Source organism: Protopterus annectens, chromosome 3.part1 (genome assembly GCF_019279795.1).
Source record: "Protopterus annectens isolate FY-2018-M chromosome 3.part1, PAN1.0, whole genome shotgun sequence".
NCBI classification, from domain to species: Eukaryota; Metazoa; Chordata; order Ceratodontiformes; family Protopteridae; genus Protopterus; species Protopterus annectens.
In genome coordinates, this window is record NC_056732.1 from 925639875 (window position 1) to 925660161 (window position 20287).

Here is a 20287-nt window from a genome sequence, read left to right on the forward strand (position 1 = left end):
AAAGGACCAATCACAATACCAGTAGATTGCCAGGCACCCAGTATTACTGCTGCACAGGTAAAACAGCACTGTCCAAGGCCAAGAATACAGCTTCTGTGGGACCTGACAATATCTCTGGCTGTGTTTTACATGAACTCCAGAGTGAACTAGCACCTCATCTGTGTGCCCTGTTCAGTCACAGCCTCACCTCAGGCTTTGTCCCTAAAGAATGGTGCACTGCTACAGTCATCCCTCTCCACAGAGGAGGAGCAACTACAGACCCTGGGAACTATCACCCCATTAGGCTGACGAATCTGAGATGCAAAGCTATGGAACGAATCATCATGGACCTAATAAACAAGGATATAGGGAATCTCCAAACTCTGGATTCCACACAGTTTGCTTTTGTGAAGGGTAGATCATGCCTGCTCAACTTGGTCGACTTCTTTGAGTCAGTCACCAAAGCTGTGGATGAAGACAAGGTGGTTCATACAGCCTACCTTGATCTGGCCAAGGCCTTTGATACCATTCCCCACTCAGGAATCATATAAAACCGCACTAAGCTAGGCATCAACCCCTATATCACTAGGTGGGTTGTAAACTGGCTCACAGATAGAACACACAGTGTGAAAGTAGCTGATTTCAAGTCAGACTGCCAACTAGTCATGAGTGGAGTCCCACAGGGTTAGGTCCTCGGTCCTCTCCTGTTTGGTATCTACTTCTCTGAAGTCCAGGCCAACACAAAAGGACTATTGTTGACAAAGTTCACAGACAATTGCAAGTTGGGAGCTATTATTAACTCCCCAAGTGATGCTGACATCCTACAGAATGGCCTCACTGAGACCAACGACCGGTGTAAGAACCACGGCCTTAAGCTCAATGCCAAAAAATGTGTTGTTATCCCCTTTGGGAAATACCCGGTCTCCATGAATTACCACATTGATGGTATTCCACTGAACAAAGAAGGCGTTATAAGAGATATTGGAACACAGGTTGACATCAACCTCTCTTTTGATCATACATTGCCACTGTGGTCAGAAAATCCTTCTATGTGGCACATCTCATTACTAAGGGTTTTGCATCCAGGAAGAAAGAGGTCATTGTCTCCCTCTACTCTTCCCTCATTAGGCCAATCATCGAGAACAATGCCCCATTTGGCATGTATCTCACTAGACACCTGCAACAACTGGAGAGGCCCCAAAAGTACCTCACAAAGAGGATCCTAGGCCTTAAACTCTTGTCCTATATGTACAGACTCAAAAAACTCAAACTATTCTCTGTCTCATGTCGCCTACTTAGAGGCGATCTCTGCTTGACTTACAAAGCCATATCTGACCCTGCTCTGTTAGAAATGCTACATCTAAAGAAATCCCAATCCCTCCTCACCATATGCTCCAGATACCTCAACCTCATTACCACAATCAACAGAACATACTGGAGAGACAGGTTCATAACCCAGAGATTGTCCATGCTATGGAATAGACTTCCCATATATATCAAGCAGAGCACCTCGCTGACCTTCTTCAAGAGAGATCTTGATGAGAGGATTGGAAATAGAAAATTCACCCCGAGGATGACTCCTGTGGCTCTACTCGACAGAGGCACTGGGAACTAAGGTCGGGTGGCACCATGCCAGGGCAATCCTATAGCTAGGCTTGTAAAGGTCCCAGGCCCATGAGCCTAGTACACACCTATGAACCTATGAACCTACATGAGGCATTTGTTACACTGTCTCAGGATTCTCATATCAACCAGACTGGCAGGAGAGAACGTAGGAAATTGTCCATCCATATTTGCTAGAAACTGAGGGGGAGAGGGCAGAGAGAGAGCTAAGAGTATAAAGGGAAGAGGACAGTCTAAGAGTAGTATTACTAGGTGATCACACAAGTGCTACTAAGGGAAAATTTGTAGCTGGAGTACCTCAAAAAGGGTTAAAAACCATGCAGCTGAAGCTCTGGATGCAGCAAACCTGTATCTAGACTATGCTACTCAATTTAAGGTTAAGAACACAATAAAAAACTCATAAAGAAGCACAGATTAACCAATTACAGTCAAAAGAACAGAACTCGCAGTATGTAAAAATACAGTTAAATTATAACAAAATGCAGTAAAATGCAGTTAAACAGTAATGAATTGCAGTAGATAGCAATGGAATATAGTTAGCTAATCAGTAGATTGCTTTAAAACAGTAGCTCACAATCACAACAGTAAAACCTCAAATAAAGCAGCAATTCAGTAGAATATTGTCATCACATTCATAAGGCTACTGACAAGCAGTAATTATTTATTTATTTATTTTACATTTGTTAACCGGGAAAATCCAGCAGGACCAGGTCCATTTTCAGTGGATGCTCGGGGAGAAAAGCTCCACAATTAACATATGGTAAGTAGTTAATACAATGAGAAATGTACAAAAAGAGAAGACAGTAGGTTACTTACAAGCAGAGACATTCAATAATTTGTTCTCAATAGTTTGCAGGCATTGCAGGACTGAAATACGGTTAGACAAATAGGTAGAATAAACATGACTAAATGTGATATTTTCACTAGCAGTACATACAGTTTAAGACAGTTTACATTTCTAGTAAGTGTACACTGAAAGAAGTGCAAAGACCAGTGTGGCTTATTATAAGAAGTATGTATATCTATGTGAGTAAAATAGTGTACATTCTAGATTTGAGTTGTTTGGTGGAGGAGAAGAAAAGGTATAGTGATTGTCAAGTGATACATGGGCAAACCCAAGTTGTCCTGAGATGAGATTTGAGTAATTTTTTGAAGTTTGTGTTTGTTGTTGCAGAGGTTATATTAGTGGGGAGATTGTTCCAATTTTTGGCTATGATGTGGGAATATAGGGCTTTACCTGCAGTGTTGTTAGCAGTTGTAATACTAAGGAGAGATTTATTGGATAAGAGAAGAGGGCAACTGGAAGAGTGGGAGGTTAATAGCTGCTTTAGGGCTGGAGTTTTTTTCTGGGTAGTTTCTGATGTTAAAGGCGCAAGTGAGTTGTTGGTAAGTTAGTAAGTGAGGAAATTCAAGCCATTGAATTTCTTTTAGTACTAGGCAGTGATGAGTTCTAAAGGGAGAATTGTTGGCAAATTTGGCAATGTTGTTGTAGCATAACTCTAACTTGTCCAGATCTGATTTTCTAGTTTGGGTCAGGATTGCTGCAGCATAAGTAAGTGTTGATAAGAGGTGAGTTTGAGATAGGGTGATTCTTGCTTTTGCTGTGAGATAGTTTTTGTGCCTGTAAAGGGTTCCCATCTTTTTATGGACTTTCTGGATGGTTTGTGCTATGTGTAGATTGAATGATAGGTTGTTGCCTATTTCAACTCCTAAGAGCTTTGTGTGGGTGGATGGAGAGATGATAGTGCCATTCCTAGATGAGATAGAGAGAGTAGAGGGGGTGGATTTTGTTTTATTAGGGGTGAACAGGAGACGTTTGCTTTTATTGGGGTTGAGAATGAGTTGGATGTCAGTGATCTAAATTTCAATAGCAGAGAATGATTCTTGGGCTAGTTGTTGTAGGGTGTTGACAGATGGGGCTGCGCAGATGAGTGTAGAATCATCTGCATACTGAATTAATGAGGTTTGCTTGGAGGAAGTGTATAGATTGTTTGTAAAGATAGAGAAGAGTAGTGGGCCTAATAATGAGCCTTGTGGTACGCCTATAGAGTTAGAGAGAGGAGGGGATACTTCATTGTGCCATTGTAAGGATTGTTGTCTGTCTGATAAGTAGTTTTGAACCAGGCGATAGTAGGAGAAGTAAAGGCTAGAGAGTGAAGAACATCCAATAGTTTAGGGTATGAGACCATGTCAAATGCTTTAGAGAGGTCTAAAAAGGTAGCAGATACATAGTTGTTGTTGTTTCTATGATGATTAACCTGATTGGTGAAGGAGAGAAGAGCAGGAGTTGTATTATGATGAGGGCGAAATCCATGTTGGGTGGAGGAGAGAAGATTGTATTCAAGAATTGCATGACTTGCGAGTATATGCATTTCTCTAGGAGCTTAGATAAGGGGGAAAGAACAGCTATAGGCCGATAATTGGAAAAGCCGTAAGATTTATTACCTTTGTGAAGAGATATAATGTAGGATATTTTCCATGGGTCTATATCACTTCATCAAAACAGCAGAAATTCGAACACCATATGTTTGAAGTTCTAACCTCGAAGTGCAAAACCATCGAAGGCTTAGAACAGCGATTTTTTTCCCAGGGAAACAGTGAACAGTGGCAAGCATACAGTACAAACATAGTGTATATTACACTTCCTCCTGTACACACAAAGGTCCTAGCGTTGTAAGGTTATATCAGGTTAGAGCGCAACATTTAATACTATACTTACTGGGAATAAATGTAGTAGCTGCAAACAATTTATCAGCATGTGAAGTACAAATGTAACAGCACTTTGCAATATAAAATTGACAAACAGTAAGTAACAGAGCGCCTTACCGGCGTGAATACAACATGTTGGGAGTGGAGTCCGTTCTAGTGGATGCATGGCCTTAAGGAATGGCACCACGGGGGAAGACCTGTATATGTATTAAAGATTTGAAGAGGGAGAGGGGAGCTAGGCTGTGATAGGATGATGGTGCACAGGGTGATGGGATTGTGGATAGGACTGGGGAGTGACCTGGGAATAAGGGAAGGTATTCCCTACCTCCAGCAGAGGTGAACTCCAAAAAAGTATCAGTAAGTGGAGGTGAGGGCAGAACACTGATAGGGTTGTAGTGACTGCTGATATTCTGTAATTGAACTAAGTAGATAGGTAAAAGTATAAGGATGTCACATAAGGTAGACTTGATCAGAGGGTTTGCTAGACCTGGAAACGGCACTGATAAGATGGCTAACACCAAAATACCTTAACTAGGTTGTCTTAGGTACTGGATAGTCAAAGAAATAGTGTGGAGGTTTGCTGCCACCTACTGGGGAAATTGGGGCATCCGTGTGAGTGTGCACGCTGTCGGGGCTCAGGTAGACCACAACTAAATGAAGTTTAAGTACAAATTCTGTAGCGCAGCTACGGAAATTGATTATCTTATTATTATAAATAATCACAGGAAATACGGCAAACTAAATGCAGTTGAACTCCTAAGCACAAGCAACAAAATGAAGTAGGAAGAGGCACAGCTTTTTTGTTCCGGTAGAAAGTGAGAAGACAGAAGATAATTCAAGGTTGAGAAGCTAAAGGGTTAGGCCTTCACAGCTTGTCACTGTACACAGTAGAATGAGCTGATGTAATGGGACTGGGGGATGTGTCAAATTATCAATGTATCATATTTATACTAGAGGTGGGCTATTCAAAGCCACCAAGCTTTAATACCACAACAGCAGCTGGGAAGGTAGGTAGGATACACAAGATCAGAACATATGTAAAGATTGAATTCACTAAGACTAAAAAACAGTTGCACAGTTTAAACAAATATGCATCTTCAGGATTAACTTACAGCTTACTGATAAGTAGGACAATTTTATTAAAGTACTGTATGTATACATGCTCCTTGCATGGCTGTGTAAATGTATTGCATTTAGATGGTATACTTTGTTATCCATTGTAAAAACTGCGGTGGTGAAGCTGCGGTAGCATTGTCACCTCACAGTAAGACGCTGTCCTGTTCGATTCTCAGCTAGAGCGTCTTCTGTGTGGAGACATGCGTGAATGGGCGTACCTACGTTGAAGGTTTTGCATCAGAGCTGGCAACTTGGCATGTAAAAATCTACTGCCAATCATTAGCGGACCGGAGTTCCGCTGTGGCGACCCCTAACTGGGAAAAACCAAAAGACACAACAACAACTTCGTTATCCATTGACTTACTTACTGAGCACTATGATACCTGGCAATATAAATGTTCAGGACTAAGCTGGATGAAACCTTAATATATGTAAAGGAATAAACCTAAAAAAAATATTACTTTTCAGCATCTTCCCCCTACCCTTGCAACACTCATTTGTAGACCTTTGCTTCACTATACACTTTCTTACAAGTAACACAGATGCTTTTTTTACATACACAAATGGAAAGAGAAAAAATATTACAGAAATTAATTATCATATCTTTTTGATTTGTTTGCATTAAATTACTCATTCTAATGCAAGACCCGCACTCAAGACTACCACTGGAGAAGGAGTATTCTCCAATTCAGGGCTAGCTACATTGAATAAACTACCAAACAAAGAAACCAACAGTCCCTAACAGCTTTTAAAACCAAGTTTTAAAAAAAGGAAGCCACATGTAGCTGTTTTAATGACACAAGATAATGATTATCCTAATCCCATTGCTCTATCCACAAACTGCACAACATACATACATCAGTAGAGCTGCTCTTATGTGTACATGATGTAAATGTAAATTCTGTGCTACTTTAGTCTTTTGTACCTATAGAATTGTACTTTAATGTTTGTAACTTACACTATTTATACACTGTTTTTTCTGCTTTTTCAAGAAGCCGAGGGCATGAATATAAAGGGTCAGTATACTAGCTCAACAACCCAGTTATCAAACAACAAATACATTATTTATTTATTTATTTATTTATTTATTTATTGGCATTTGTTGACCAGGAAAGTCCACTGGGCAGAAAACCCATTTTCAGTGGAGGCCTAGGAGAAAAGCTCCACAGTTAAACAACAAAAAGCAAAAATATTATACAGCTAAATTACAGATCTGGGGAGAAAGGTTCCACAGTTAAAACAGACCAATATCACAGAAACAACATAACTGCAAACAAATGTTATACAAATTAATATAGAAGCACCATATCGCAGGTAAACTATATAGAAAAAATAGGCACATAGTAATAGACAAATAATAAAAGTATTTCCAGTCAATGGAGTAGATTGAAATCAGAGGTGTTAGAAAGCAGAATTCTTGGTAAAATAAGTTATGGGATTAAGGGGGCTTACACTTTATTTCACATGTACAGCTTAGATTTTGTAAAAAGTAGTTGTTTAGAGCAGCTTTAAAGGGCTTCAGTGAGTCTAGCTGGGTAATGGAAGAGGGAAGGGAAGTAAGTAAGTAAATAAATAAATAAATAAATACATAAATAAATAAATAAATAAATAAATAAATAAATAAATAAATAAGCAGCCCTCAAAAAGTGTAGGGGGTTAGTATGCAAAACCTGTATTTCTAGGGAAAAGACGTTGTACCATCAGAGAACAAGGCACAGAAAAGACAATTTCACTACTGAAGAAAAGCACATCTTCAGGGATACACTCAGGATATTGCAAAATGTTGTTTTGGAAGAGGGAGGAGCCAAAGCAGGAATACCAAGCAAAGGAGTGGAATCGAACTGTATCTGACATAAGTGCTATAGTGGAAAGGACCCATACTTTGTCACAGTGCAGGAAAAGATCTAATGACACGGTGAGCTATGTAAGGGCTAGAGCTAGGCAGAATACAAATATCCACAGTAGCACCAGTGGTGGGCTATTCATTGTTGAGCATTTAACACCTGCTGAGGAGTAGCAGCTGTCTTTAAGACGTGATGGCTATAATGAAGAACAGGAGAGTGCAGGATTCATTTGTGCTAGCATAGACACCAGTGATTTGACATAACTGCTATATCTTTCTCCTAGGCAGGCGTGAGCACTGGATTTTGGTATGACAGAGACAAGCAGCTCAAAGTGGAAAGCAGTAAAGTTTTCAACAAAACAAAGCATCTTCAGTGAATACAATGTGACTGAAAAAGGCACAGATTCCCATTTTATAACAGAAATGTGCACAGCTCAGATGTGCATAGAAAAGAGATTATAAACTGCAAAAAGTGGGAAGGGAACATTATTCTCTCATTTGCATAAGACTTTCTAATTGATTCACATAAGCATATCTTATGTCTTTGAATCACATCTATCTTGTGCTTTTGTGTGTCAGGCACAGATGTCTGCTGTGCTTAAACATAACAACTATGAATACCTCCCACTGAAGTAAGCAGTCGTATAACTATACATGTATTTGTTTCCTTTCGCAGACCAGACAGAAAATGGTAATGAGAATGTTTAGTTTCCTGAAATGATAACTGAAGAATTTGAGTGGATGTACTTATCCATAGTTCTTGCATGGAAAAGAAAATGAAGAACAGAATGTATGATAGCAAGTATACAGTTACATACTGCAATTTATTTAGGATGTTTAATGCATTAGGATGATTTATTTTACAGTAAACATTTAAAGGATCAGTGAAAAGCATGAGCATCTGATGAAAAAAGAGGGTAATGAGGGTATGAGGTTTCTTGAGCTATGGAATACTATGATTTTGTTAAAACATATACTCAATTGAACTAGGCGGAAAGACTCAGTTCACTCCTTTCCCCATTTTGTAATGAAAACTAACTTAACTGAGCTAGACAAAACACTTACCCTGCTGTTACAATGGCAACAGCCTTTACCTCATGGATGCAAAAGTATTTAAATAATGTATATAACTGTTGGGAAAAGAAATACTGAATGATTTATTTGCTGATGTTAATATTTGTTAATATCTGTTTTAATGGGAGCAGAGGGGGAGTTACTGAAGATGTTTATATAAGTTGGAGGCTCCATACTTCTAAATGGATCATGGGATTATGAATGCATAATTGCCACAACAAAGTGGATAACTACAAATACAATTTAAGTATTGGCTCATTTTGAAAATATATGGAAATAGAGGTGTCTAGATCTAGATAGAAGAATCACAGGTGTGAGGATTAAAGTATGGCAAAATCATGCCACACTCCTCAAAACCGAGGTGGAATCCTACAAAGCCCCCAGGCCTGTGGAAAATATGGCACAGACTGCAGAATCCTTTATAAACGCATTCTATGAACACCTTCAGGAATGCATGGATCATGCAATCCCAAATAAAACCAAGACCCAATCCTCCAAAGGCAGACGTCCTGTCTGGTGGACCCCAGCCATAAGCAAACTATACAATAGAAGGAGGAAGCTACTACATGATAGAGCAAAATCCCAAAAAGGGAAGGCATCTCTGATCAGTATTAGCAAAAAACTATGGGCACTCATAAAATCGTCTAAGGCCAGCTTCGAGAGAAAAATTGCACAGGACACTAAGGATAATCACAAGGCTTTCTTTAGTTATGTTAGGAACCTGGGTGGGAATTCCCAGATATGCTCAGAATTAGTCCAAAATGACAAAAAATACACCGAACCCACAGACATTGCCAACATCCTAACTGACATGTTCAGCACAACCCCCCCCCCCCCCCCCACCAAAACGGCGAATATCTATCCCAGCAGAGCTGCCCCTGACATCTCAGATGCTCAGGTAAGAGCCGCCCTCTCCAAAGCAAAAAACACAGCATCAATGGGACCAGACGGTGTCCTGGGCTGCATTCTACATGAATTCCAAGAAGAGCTAAACCCAAACTCAGCCTTACTACAGGATATGTACCCAAAGAGTGGCGTACAGCAACAGTGGTCCCTCTCCACAAAGGTGGTGCCTCAACGGATCCTGGAAACTATCGCCCCATAAGCCTGACCAGCTTGGTCTGCAAAGCTATGGAAAGGATCATCATGGACCTCATAAATAAAGATATTGGGGACCTACAGACACTGGATCCTACCCAGTTCGGCTTTGTTAAAGGCAGATCCTGCCTCTTAAACCTGGTAGATTTCTTTGAAACAGTCACCAAGGCCATTGACGAGGGGAAGGTGTTCCACACAGCCTACCTGGACCTCGCAAAAGCCTTCGATACAATACCCCACTCGGGCATTATAGATAAGCTCACCAGCTTAAATATAAACCCCTATGTCACTAGATGGGTTGCAAACTGATTCAAGGATAGAACCCACATGATTAGAATTGCTGGAGCCATGTTAGACTCCAAACCAGTTACAAGTGGCGTCCCACAAGGCTCAGTCCTGGGACCTCTCTTGTTCGGTATATATTTCTCAGAGGTACAGGCAAACACGGAAGGACTGTGACTGACCATGTTCACAGATGACTGCAAACTGGGTGCCATAATCGACTCTCCAGCCGACACAAGCATCCTCCAAAAGGGCCTCACAAACAGACAACTGGTGCCAGAGCAATGGCCTCAAGCTAAACACCAAAAAGTGTATAGTCATCCCCTTTGGCAAAAACAAAGTGCCCACAAATTACCACATAGGTGGTAATCCATTAAGTACAGAAGAAGTAATTAGGGACCTGGGGACCCAAGTTGATAGCAATCTCTCATTTGACAACCACGTGGCCAAAGTGGTTAGAAAAACATTTTATATAGCCCACCTAATCATGAAGGGATTCACATCTAGATCAGGGGAGGTCATCATGCCTCTTTACTCATCCCTCATCAGGCCCATAATTGAGTACAATGCCCCTTTTGGGATGTACCTTACCAGACACCTGCAGCAACTGGAAAGACCCCAAAAGTACCTCACCAAGAGGATCAAAGGGCTCAAACAGATGCCATATGCTGCCCAGTTAAAGAAACTCCAGCTCTACTCAGTGGCATACCACCTGCTCAGAGGCGATCTGTGCCTGAAGTATAAAGCCATGTCCAACCCGGAATTAATGGACATGCTGCACCTCAGAAAATCCAAATCCCATCGAGCTACACGCTCGAGAGACTTGAACCTCAGCACTGAAATAAATAGGACATGCTGGAGGGACAGATTCATAACCCAGAGGCTCCCTTCACTCTGGAATAAAATCCCAGTCCAGGTTAGGCAGAGTCCCTCATTGACTCTCTTCAAGAGGAATCTTGATGAGTGGATGGGAGATTGTAGGTTTACCCCGGGTATCACTTCTGTGTCACTGTTAGACAGAGGCACAGTATACTAACCTCGAAAAATGGCATAGTAAAATTAATTTAAAATGGGTGGCAAAAGCCAAACACACTCTGTCTAGGCTTATAAATGCCATAGGGCAGATAGCCTAGTATGAACCTATGAACCTATGAACATCACTGGTTAAAAGATAATGAATATTTACAAGCCGGAAAAGGTTTAATATAGGAGCAATAGAAATTATTAAGACACGGATGCAATAACAGATTATTCTCAAGCTATTACGGGGGGGCAAAGAATAACAGATGTTTTGATAAATAGTTTCCATTCAAAATTAAAGAAAACACATTGGATGCATTTGTGAAGTTTTTAAGGCATAAAGGGGTGACAAATGGGAAGTCGATTAAAATCGTTAATGCCTATATAACACTAGGAATAGAAAAGCTTGAGTTATTTAGAAAATAGCAGAATGATCAAAATTTCATGAGGGTATGGTAATATGAGCAGGGAATTGGGATATGGTATTGAGAAGATATAAGATACAAATGAGCACACAAATGATAAAGATACAAGCAATAGAAAGGTTCAGTGCTAGGTATGCACAAATGCTGGTGATGCTGTTCATATATGCACACCTATAGAGGGAGAGGAAACGATGCCATTGTTACTTTTATTGATGCAAATTATGTTCATTGAGAATTAAAATATTAATTACTGTAGAAGTTGCGAATATGGCTGAGAGAACAAAAATTAGTCCTATCATGTTATCAGGCAATGCTCACCAAGTGATGAAATCTTAACTGGTGAAAGTTATTTTTCAGGGCATGAAGAATTAATTTTTCCTTTCTTTACAGGGAAGAAATTTGAGGACATTTTTAAAATAATGTTTAGAAATATTGGAAGGTTTCTATACTGAAGCTGATAGGTTTCTAATAGGTCACTGGTATGGACTTAAATCTTATTTAACACAATGATTACAAAAAATATGCACTGGGAGAAAACAAGAAAGGTCAGGACATGGTTAAAAGAGTTGCAGCAAGACTTATTAAAAGAGTAGAAAAAGTTGGAAGAGAAAATGGCTTGCAATACACAGCAGGTAAAAGAAATTTAGGAAGAAATAATCAAATTATTGAATGCGAAAATAGGTAAGACAAAATATTCTTGCATTCAGAATTTCTTAATACTTCTCCAGGAACTCAGAAACATTTTGTTGTTCTACTGCGACAGCAACAGCTAGAAAGCATTGTATTCAGCATTAAAGACAAATATATGTAACGTTGACAGGTAACATGGAAAAATAATAGAAAGTTTTAGAAGTTATTATCAAGTGGCATGTGTCAAGCAGGAAATTAATCTAATGACTAGGGATTTTATGGGACAATATTTCTAATGGATGGACTTCACATGTTTGACACTAGCAAGATTAGTATTAAGAACAAAAAAGGTGCACATGCTTATTTAACCTCTGAGAGTCCCGGATTTTTGGCTTAAAAAGAAATCCAAAGCCTACTCACTTCTTGCCTCAGTTCAACAGTGTAGATTCAACACCAGGTAAAAGATGTAGATTTGGTGTCTTGAGACTTTATAAAACTAATCTTAACTCATTTTTTCATTATTGAAAGTAATCCAAGCAAGGCAGGCAGTCTGTTTCCAGTCGAAAATCCTTTATTAAGTACACAGACATAGGATTTTCGACTGTAAACAGACTGCCAGCCTTGCTTGGATTACTTTTGAATACTTAGTAATGCTGTAGAATTATATATTTACTATTATTACTTTTTGACTTGATGAGTTTACGTTCGCTACTCCTACTACTATTGTCTGATCTGATTAATATACAGTGATTAACTAGAAATATATGGACTGAAAATCTTCCACACAGATAAGTTTCTTACAATGAAATGGAAACATACCTGTAAGCCCCTTTGAGCAATACCAAAGGCATACATAATGCAGGGACAATGGCCCCTAAAATATGTACAGATTTGTAATATTGCCCTTCCACACCTAGAAAGATGATAGAATAAATAGGTTGTACATTAGCATGAACTGCCTGAATAGCATATACATACACCTGGATTCCAACCCAGTACCATCTGGCTTCAAAAGGTGGTGCCACACAGTCAGTTAAATAGCACGTGTTTTATACAAAAAGTAGTAGCTGTCACAACTTAGCAAGGCTTCACTTTGTACTCCCCCATGCTTGCTCCCCATATCACCACCATCCTATCTTCCCCATTTCCTTTTTATATAGCATTATTGGGCAATGGTGCACATCACACATCATAGCTAAGCAATGATGTTTGACACCTGTATATAAATGTATGTCAGTGTATCATAGACACCTATAAAAGTACTACATACACCTGCATTAGATCCGGGTACAATCTCGCCCAACAACAAGGAATAGATCAATGTATTAACTCGTGCTGCCAAAAAGTCAGTTTTGCAGTATATTTATTTCATACACTCAATCCTAACTTCCACAGTTTAGCAGGGAATTCATATTGTTCTTCTCCCTGCTTGCTCCCCATCACACCACTGTTCTTTGTACCCCATTTATATCTTTTAAAGCATTATTATTTGATGGTACACATCGAGCACCAACACACAGCAAGGCTGATACAAAAGCAGTTAAACATATTTGATGCAACTGTATTCAGACCCAGTACCATTTGACCCCGTAAAGGAATGTATCACTGCATTAAGTGCATTAATACCTGCTGCCACAGAGTCAGTTAAGTAGCAGGTGTATGCAACAGCAGTTAAAACTGCCAGTTGCTATTCAATCTCTAAAATACACCTGCTACTCAGCTGAGTCTGTGGCACCATCTATTAATGCACTGATCCATTCCTTTTTTGGGGCCAGATGGTACTGGGTTCCAACACTGGTGTATGTAATACTTTCAAATGCTTTTACATTAGCTCTGCTTAACATCATGCAAAAGTGGTGCTTGAAGGTGCTTAATGCCAAGCACTGTGTTTGTGTAATGGTAAGCATCACTCAACACTTTCAAACAATGTGCGCATTCTCAGTAAATGCGATAGCTGCAATTGGTAGGAAAACATCATTCTACATCGGTCTTCATTTATGGTAGGCATGGCAGGCATGTGTGGTGAGGGACTGAAATTCTGTGCTCAAATATGGGGTCTAGGAGTCCAAAGTGTTTGTCAAACTCCTAATGAAGGAGCATGGCCCCAGGCTATTGCAGAGAGACTATTCCAGCTCAGAGTACAAGTCAGAGGTATTGGCTGTGACCAGTATCCCTTGCACTGGTGAGCAATATAGACACTACTACATTGACATCCAGAGGAGGAAGAGGGATACCCTTGAATGTTGGATTGAAGAATGTAGGACTGGAGACTACTTGTAAGAATTAAAAGCTGAATATAGTCAGGAATGGAATTCATAATGGTATTCTGTTCTATTCTATTTTTTCCACAGCTGCCACAGAGCGAGAACTGAATGTGAGAACCCATAGATTGTCCCAGATGAGAAAAGAATATTGTATGGATGCATCAGAACAGTACTGTTATTGTAGCATTAAAAGTTAAAGACATTTTTTTTTTGGTATTTTATACAGTTGTATCAAATTGAGCATGCATATCTCAACTGCAAAAGCAAGTATGCATGCATTAATCTGTAGACCAAAACAACAGCATAGTATTAGAGAGTAGTCAGAGGTGGTGGTTTCAAAAACAACACTTCCTAACTATACAATACTGTTAAGTCTTTATCAATATTGCAATGTAACCTCAGATCTCTATACCAGTGGCACAAATGACCTGCTGTAAACTTTAATTAGTATAATTGGAACATGCATATGTGCAATATATGCACACATAAAAGGATTGTTTGCTGCAATCTGTAGTATAGTGTGCATCTGTTATGAGGTGGGTAGTCTTAAAAGTAAAAAAACATTATTTGTTAGGAGATGGTAGTCTTAAAAGTAAAGGTAACAGAATAGAGTCAAAAAAATTATATCAATGCATTTTATGTCACATATTAAGTTACTCATTTTATTCCTATTTTTTGTCTTTCATTCCAACCCTCATTATGGTGTTCTTCCATGGCTGTGTGTGCCCTTCTGATTGGTGACATTAGCCATGGTTCCAGTGCATAGCCAGCATCCCCGGTAAATGGCCCTGTGAGATGTCATCCCTAGCAAACATCTGGTAGTGCTGTGATGTATGCCAGATATGGGAGTCATGATAACTGCCAGGGTTGCCAGCATACACATTCAAAATAATTCCCTGGGCATTAAACATGACTTAGCAATTGCCAGAGTGGTATTACTTAGAGTTAATGTAGATTCTACCCTGATCACCAGGTGGTGCCTTAATCTGTACATATGTGCAATCTATGGCACTCAGTACTTCAGGATAGTGTGTTATGTGGTAGAACTGTTGCATATTTATGGCCCTCTCTTCAGAACAACAGGGAAAACATATATGTTCACTGGCATGTATGAGCACAGCATCCAGGAGTTGATGAAGGATCCTGGATGCTGATGCCTGTATCACACCCATCATGCCCCCAGATGGTCTTTGAAAGGTACCTGTAGCTAAAATTCAAAGGGTTACACATACCTTAGTTTCCACTGGGATAGGTTCCTCTCCGTTGGCTCTGGCTCTGAATTGAGGGTGGCAGAGATCACAGAGTTCTTGTAGTGTGTCCCTAGCTACCCTGCAGTGCTCTACAATCTCCAGGACATGTAGCATCTGATAAGTTACCCTGGGCCTGAAAACCCTTCCCCTTATTGGGCCACACCTATTGTCAGCAGCACCAGCAGCATTGGCTTTGGCCTGTAGCACATACAGATAGATCAAATCAGCAGCCCCTAGCATTGTGTCCTTGTAAATTTTCCATGCCTGTATTCCAATAGTATTGAAGTATGCAGGAAAAGCAATATGGAGTTGGCATGGATGCTTTATAGCTTGTTGAATAGCTCCTCCATGATGGATTGGTTCATTAACATGCAATTCACCTACGTATGCTGTAATTAGCATCTATTAAACACACCTGCTGCTTGCTCAATTGTGCGCTATGTGCACCACCATGCAGCTTCACGCACCTCAATGTAAATAAGGTAAGCACAGGCAAAACTGGTATTACTTTCCGCTCTTCCCATGATATCTGGCAAACATGGAGAACAAATAGTGAAGGAAATGTTGCATACCCTGTACTAAAACCTAGGACCATTTATACTCCAGACTGACACATACATGTGTTGCCACAGGAATAGTTACATGACAAGCACTGGGAAACCTGCCATTCATTCCTCCGATTGCACTAAGCACCGTATCTCAAAAACAATGATCAAAATAATAAAAAAAGTACTTAAAGCAGACAGAGATGACAGATTTTGACAACAAATGAAGAGGAGGTTACATCTTAATGAAACAGAACTTGTGAATTCTGCACTGCGTATGTGCATTCACAGACCTATATGTACACCTTTGTAAGTCTAACCTGACGCACACCCCTGATGTCATCATTTATTGTTGCCATCCATTGAAAACAAACACTGAGACAGTGCAGACACAATGTGAACATCCCTACATGATTCCAGTTTATTGGGTTTCAACAATTCTAATCAGTTCAGACCTTATTTGAATCTTTATCATACTGACAGCTCAGAATGTACATGGTTGGCAACTGTGTAGACATGGAAACTGAAGTGGAGCAGAATGTTGAACACACAAGGGAGGATATTACTTTGCAGTATATCTGCACAGAGGAGTACTGTTTTTGAGAAATGATGCCTGTATTTCATCAGATTCATGCTGCATATGCTTACATGCCATTTTCATGGGGTTTACACTTTTAGCTGTCTGTATTAGTTACAAGTGTATTCTTCATTAGGGGGTGTGGAGTGAAGCTGCATTTATGTCATGGCACTTAAAAAGGATATGTTGTTATTGTTACTATCATTTTGTTGCATTAAGCCAGTACAGAACTGGAATTATGTGTCTGCTGTCACATGCTGAGTTCAGTTCTGTACAAATCTAACAACTTTTACTTGCTCATCTCTCCATGTAGACTCCTTTCCGTGGCTGTGTTCGAAAAGTTTTTGAATACTCAGGGAACACCAGCAGAGAGTCTACATAATTACTTTAGAGCTTGTTGAAATGTTCCACCGTGTTGATTTGCTTGATTACCATACAGTTCAGCTACTTATGCTGTAATTAGCATGTCACTGTATTTACCTTGTTTGCAGGTGAGTGCACTCCACTACACAGAGTTTACTGAATCTAAAAATATTCACGCCTGTGTGCACAACATTCATCAATGTGCACACAGTGAAAAATGACTGTGTCAGCTTTATTGAATCCCCCCCCTTAATTTAAATAAATTCAAGTGATTTCATGCTCCAATCCTTACAGGATGTTTATTCCATAGGGCAGGGATTCTTAAGGTAATAAAAGATTGCCTTCATCTAGCTTTGAATGGATTAATTTGGAGTTTAAAGATACCATATCTTAGAGATAATATACCATGAAGTGGATTTATACTTAAGGTTATTTGCAATATTGGGTCATGAAAAACCTTGTGTACCAATAATAGTTCCCCTGTCATCACCATAATGTAAAGTGTGCAATTTAAGATATTGATATCTTTCCCTGTAACTCACATTGTTATTAAAATGCATTGTCTTATTAAACCTAATTTGCGTACTTTGGAAGATTCTATAATGGCTCATAGTAAAAAGACATTATGCAATATTATACTCAAGGGTATGTCTCATATATGTCTTATATAATGCAGTCATACATATGTTGTCCTTTGTAGTAATGTTTTTAATTATTGCTCCAAAATGTCTCATGGCTTGGCATTTTAGTGCATCAAAGAGCTTCCCAAAGGCAAAATTATTAATAATCAAAACCACCAAAATCCCTAAAAGATTCAATGTCTTTTGGAGTTGATAATAATACATTGATTGGGTATTTAACCTTTAACTTGACAAAATGCATTGGACAACTTTTATCTATGATAAACTTAAGATAACATTTATTCAGCACAAACACTTATTTCTAATATAAACAGATACACACACACATACACACATATATACACACACATATATATACACACACACATATATACACACACACACATATACACACACACACATATACACACACACATATACACACACACACATATACACACACATATATATATATATATATATATATATATATATATATATATATATATATCTATGGGTTACCTTCATAACATTGACAGACCATTTAATTGAAACCCATTTCACTGACAGACCATTTCACTGACAACTAGTACTTGCATGAATTTAAGGCAAATAACAGGGATTTGTCCCCTTCCCCAATGCAGTGCGACCCTAGAGTTAGTATATATAGTTAGAGGAGGTGTGGAGGGCAAAGTCCCCCACCTATTTTGGTTTAAAAGAAGAATATAACACAAAAAGTACAGAATTTAAACCAAAATAGGTGGGGGGCTTCACCCCCCCCCCACTATATATACTACCTCCAGGGTAGCACTACATTGGGGAAGGGGACAAATCCCTGCTATTTGCCTTAAATTCCTGCAAGTACTAGTTGTCAGTGAAATGGTCTGTCAGTGAAATGGGTTTCAATGAAATGGTCTGTCAATGTAATGAAGGTAACCCATATATGACAAAAAAACTTCTGTGTTATCAGTCACAAAACCAACCTTTAAATCATCAGCATAATTGCTGATTTAACAATGTTTATTCAGGAGAAAAGTAAACAAAATACAGTGTTAAATAAATACAACCTAGCATGGATATTTGTAGGACACTTGCTGTGACTAGTAATAATTCAGAATTTATACCTTGTGCAACAACTCACTATGAATTTTTGGACAACCCAGACATGCTCATCATTCTAATATATGTATTAGTGTTAGTGTTTACAATTGCTCTTTCTATATAACTAAATGAAATAAAGAGTCAAATGACTTTGCCATATCTAAATATAATACTCTTGAAGTTAAATCCTCATCTAAAGCCTATGAGAGCTAATCCTAGACATCTATCTAATTAGTTAGCGTTTAGTTCCCTTTTTTTAATCCAAACTGGAAAATCTCCATTGTCAAGTTTGTAACTCTTGTTAGTGACATGAGTAACACAGTGCTAAAAACATTTAACAAGTACAGAAGTTAAACTAATTGGAAAGTAACTCTTGGCTTTTATTTATCAGAGTAAAATGAGAAATTTTCCAGGGACTTGGGACTAATCCTGAATGCAATAGGTTATTAAAATGGATTTTAATAAGGGAGCACTCGGGAACACGCACATTGTCAGTTGGTCTGAGATGACCTCTGCTACCACCAGGAGATGGTTTCTATTCTTTTCTACTACCCATTGGATAGACTTTTATTTTATGGTTATGGACAGTGCAAAAGAGGAACTGAGTATTGGATGGTGGTGTTTTAATACCTGAGGTTGTTATATTTTAACACTTTTAACTCCCTACTCTCCAACCACATGGCCAGCTTGATAATGAAATTGTGATCAAAGCAAAAGGGAAGTCAGCAAGTACCAGTGTAAAAGGCAGTTTGCAGTACTCCTTGTTATATAACTCCCTAATGTAATTTACTTTCTTGCTGCAAGAGGTGGAGAAGGATATAAAGCAGATGAAAGGCAATAAAAAGGAGGTGTCTGCTATTCATAACCAATTGGAATAGCAGCACAAAACTAACTGGAACATACAATCCAAATAGAGGACATAGCACCAATGGCAGAAGAGGCTAGAATTGTGACTGGATGATATTGAAAACATACCTATGTATATCTAAGGATCACTGACTTATTGGAAGGGATGGAAGGTGAAAATTTGGTGGCCTTCATAAGTAAGAAGCTGAGTACCCTGTTTGAGAAGGAATCCCCTAGACAGGACCCACCAAATACATTCTAAAAACATTAATTACATGCTGAGGCAGGTCATTTTAAAATGTTTCAGCTACCAGGACAGACAAGATACCCTGGAATATGCCAGGGACAAAGGGCCTAATCGTAATACTGGAGTTGCACTGGATCACATTGCCCCAGATTATACTGAACCTCACCTCAATAAACAGAAAGCTTTCCCTCAAGCCTTACATCACTATGGAAACCTTGGCTTTATTGTTCAGTTAAAGTTCATTGCTCTACTGACTGTAGGAAGGGAGCTGATCCAGAAATCCTTTAATATCCAAGTGGATGATGAAGCTTTTTAGCAAAAAAGAAATGTTGCAACATCATTCATAGACATTGGCTAACTCTGGTGTAGCTGAGAAAAGGAAGCTCAGGCACTAAGCACAACAGGTGGCTGGTCACTGGGAAAGAAGAAGGCCAAGGATTTTAAAGATTAAACCCAGGATCGAAGTATTGAGCAGTCTAATTTAAATATGCACTTGTTGTTGTTTGTCTTTCGGCTTTTCCCGGTAAGGGGTCACCATAGCAGAACTCCGGTCCGCTAATGATTGGCAGTAGATTTTTATGAAACACCGAGGTGCCAGCTTGACACCCAACCTTCAGCGAATGCATGCCCATTTACGCATGCATGTCTTTCAAACGCTACCCAACCGCGGGGAGG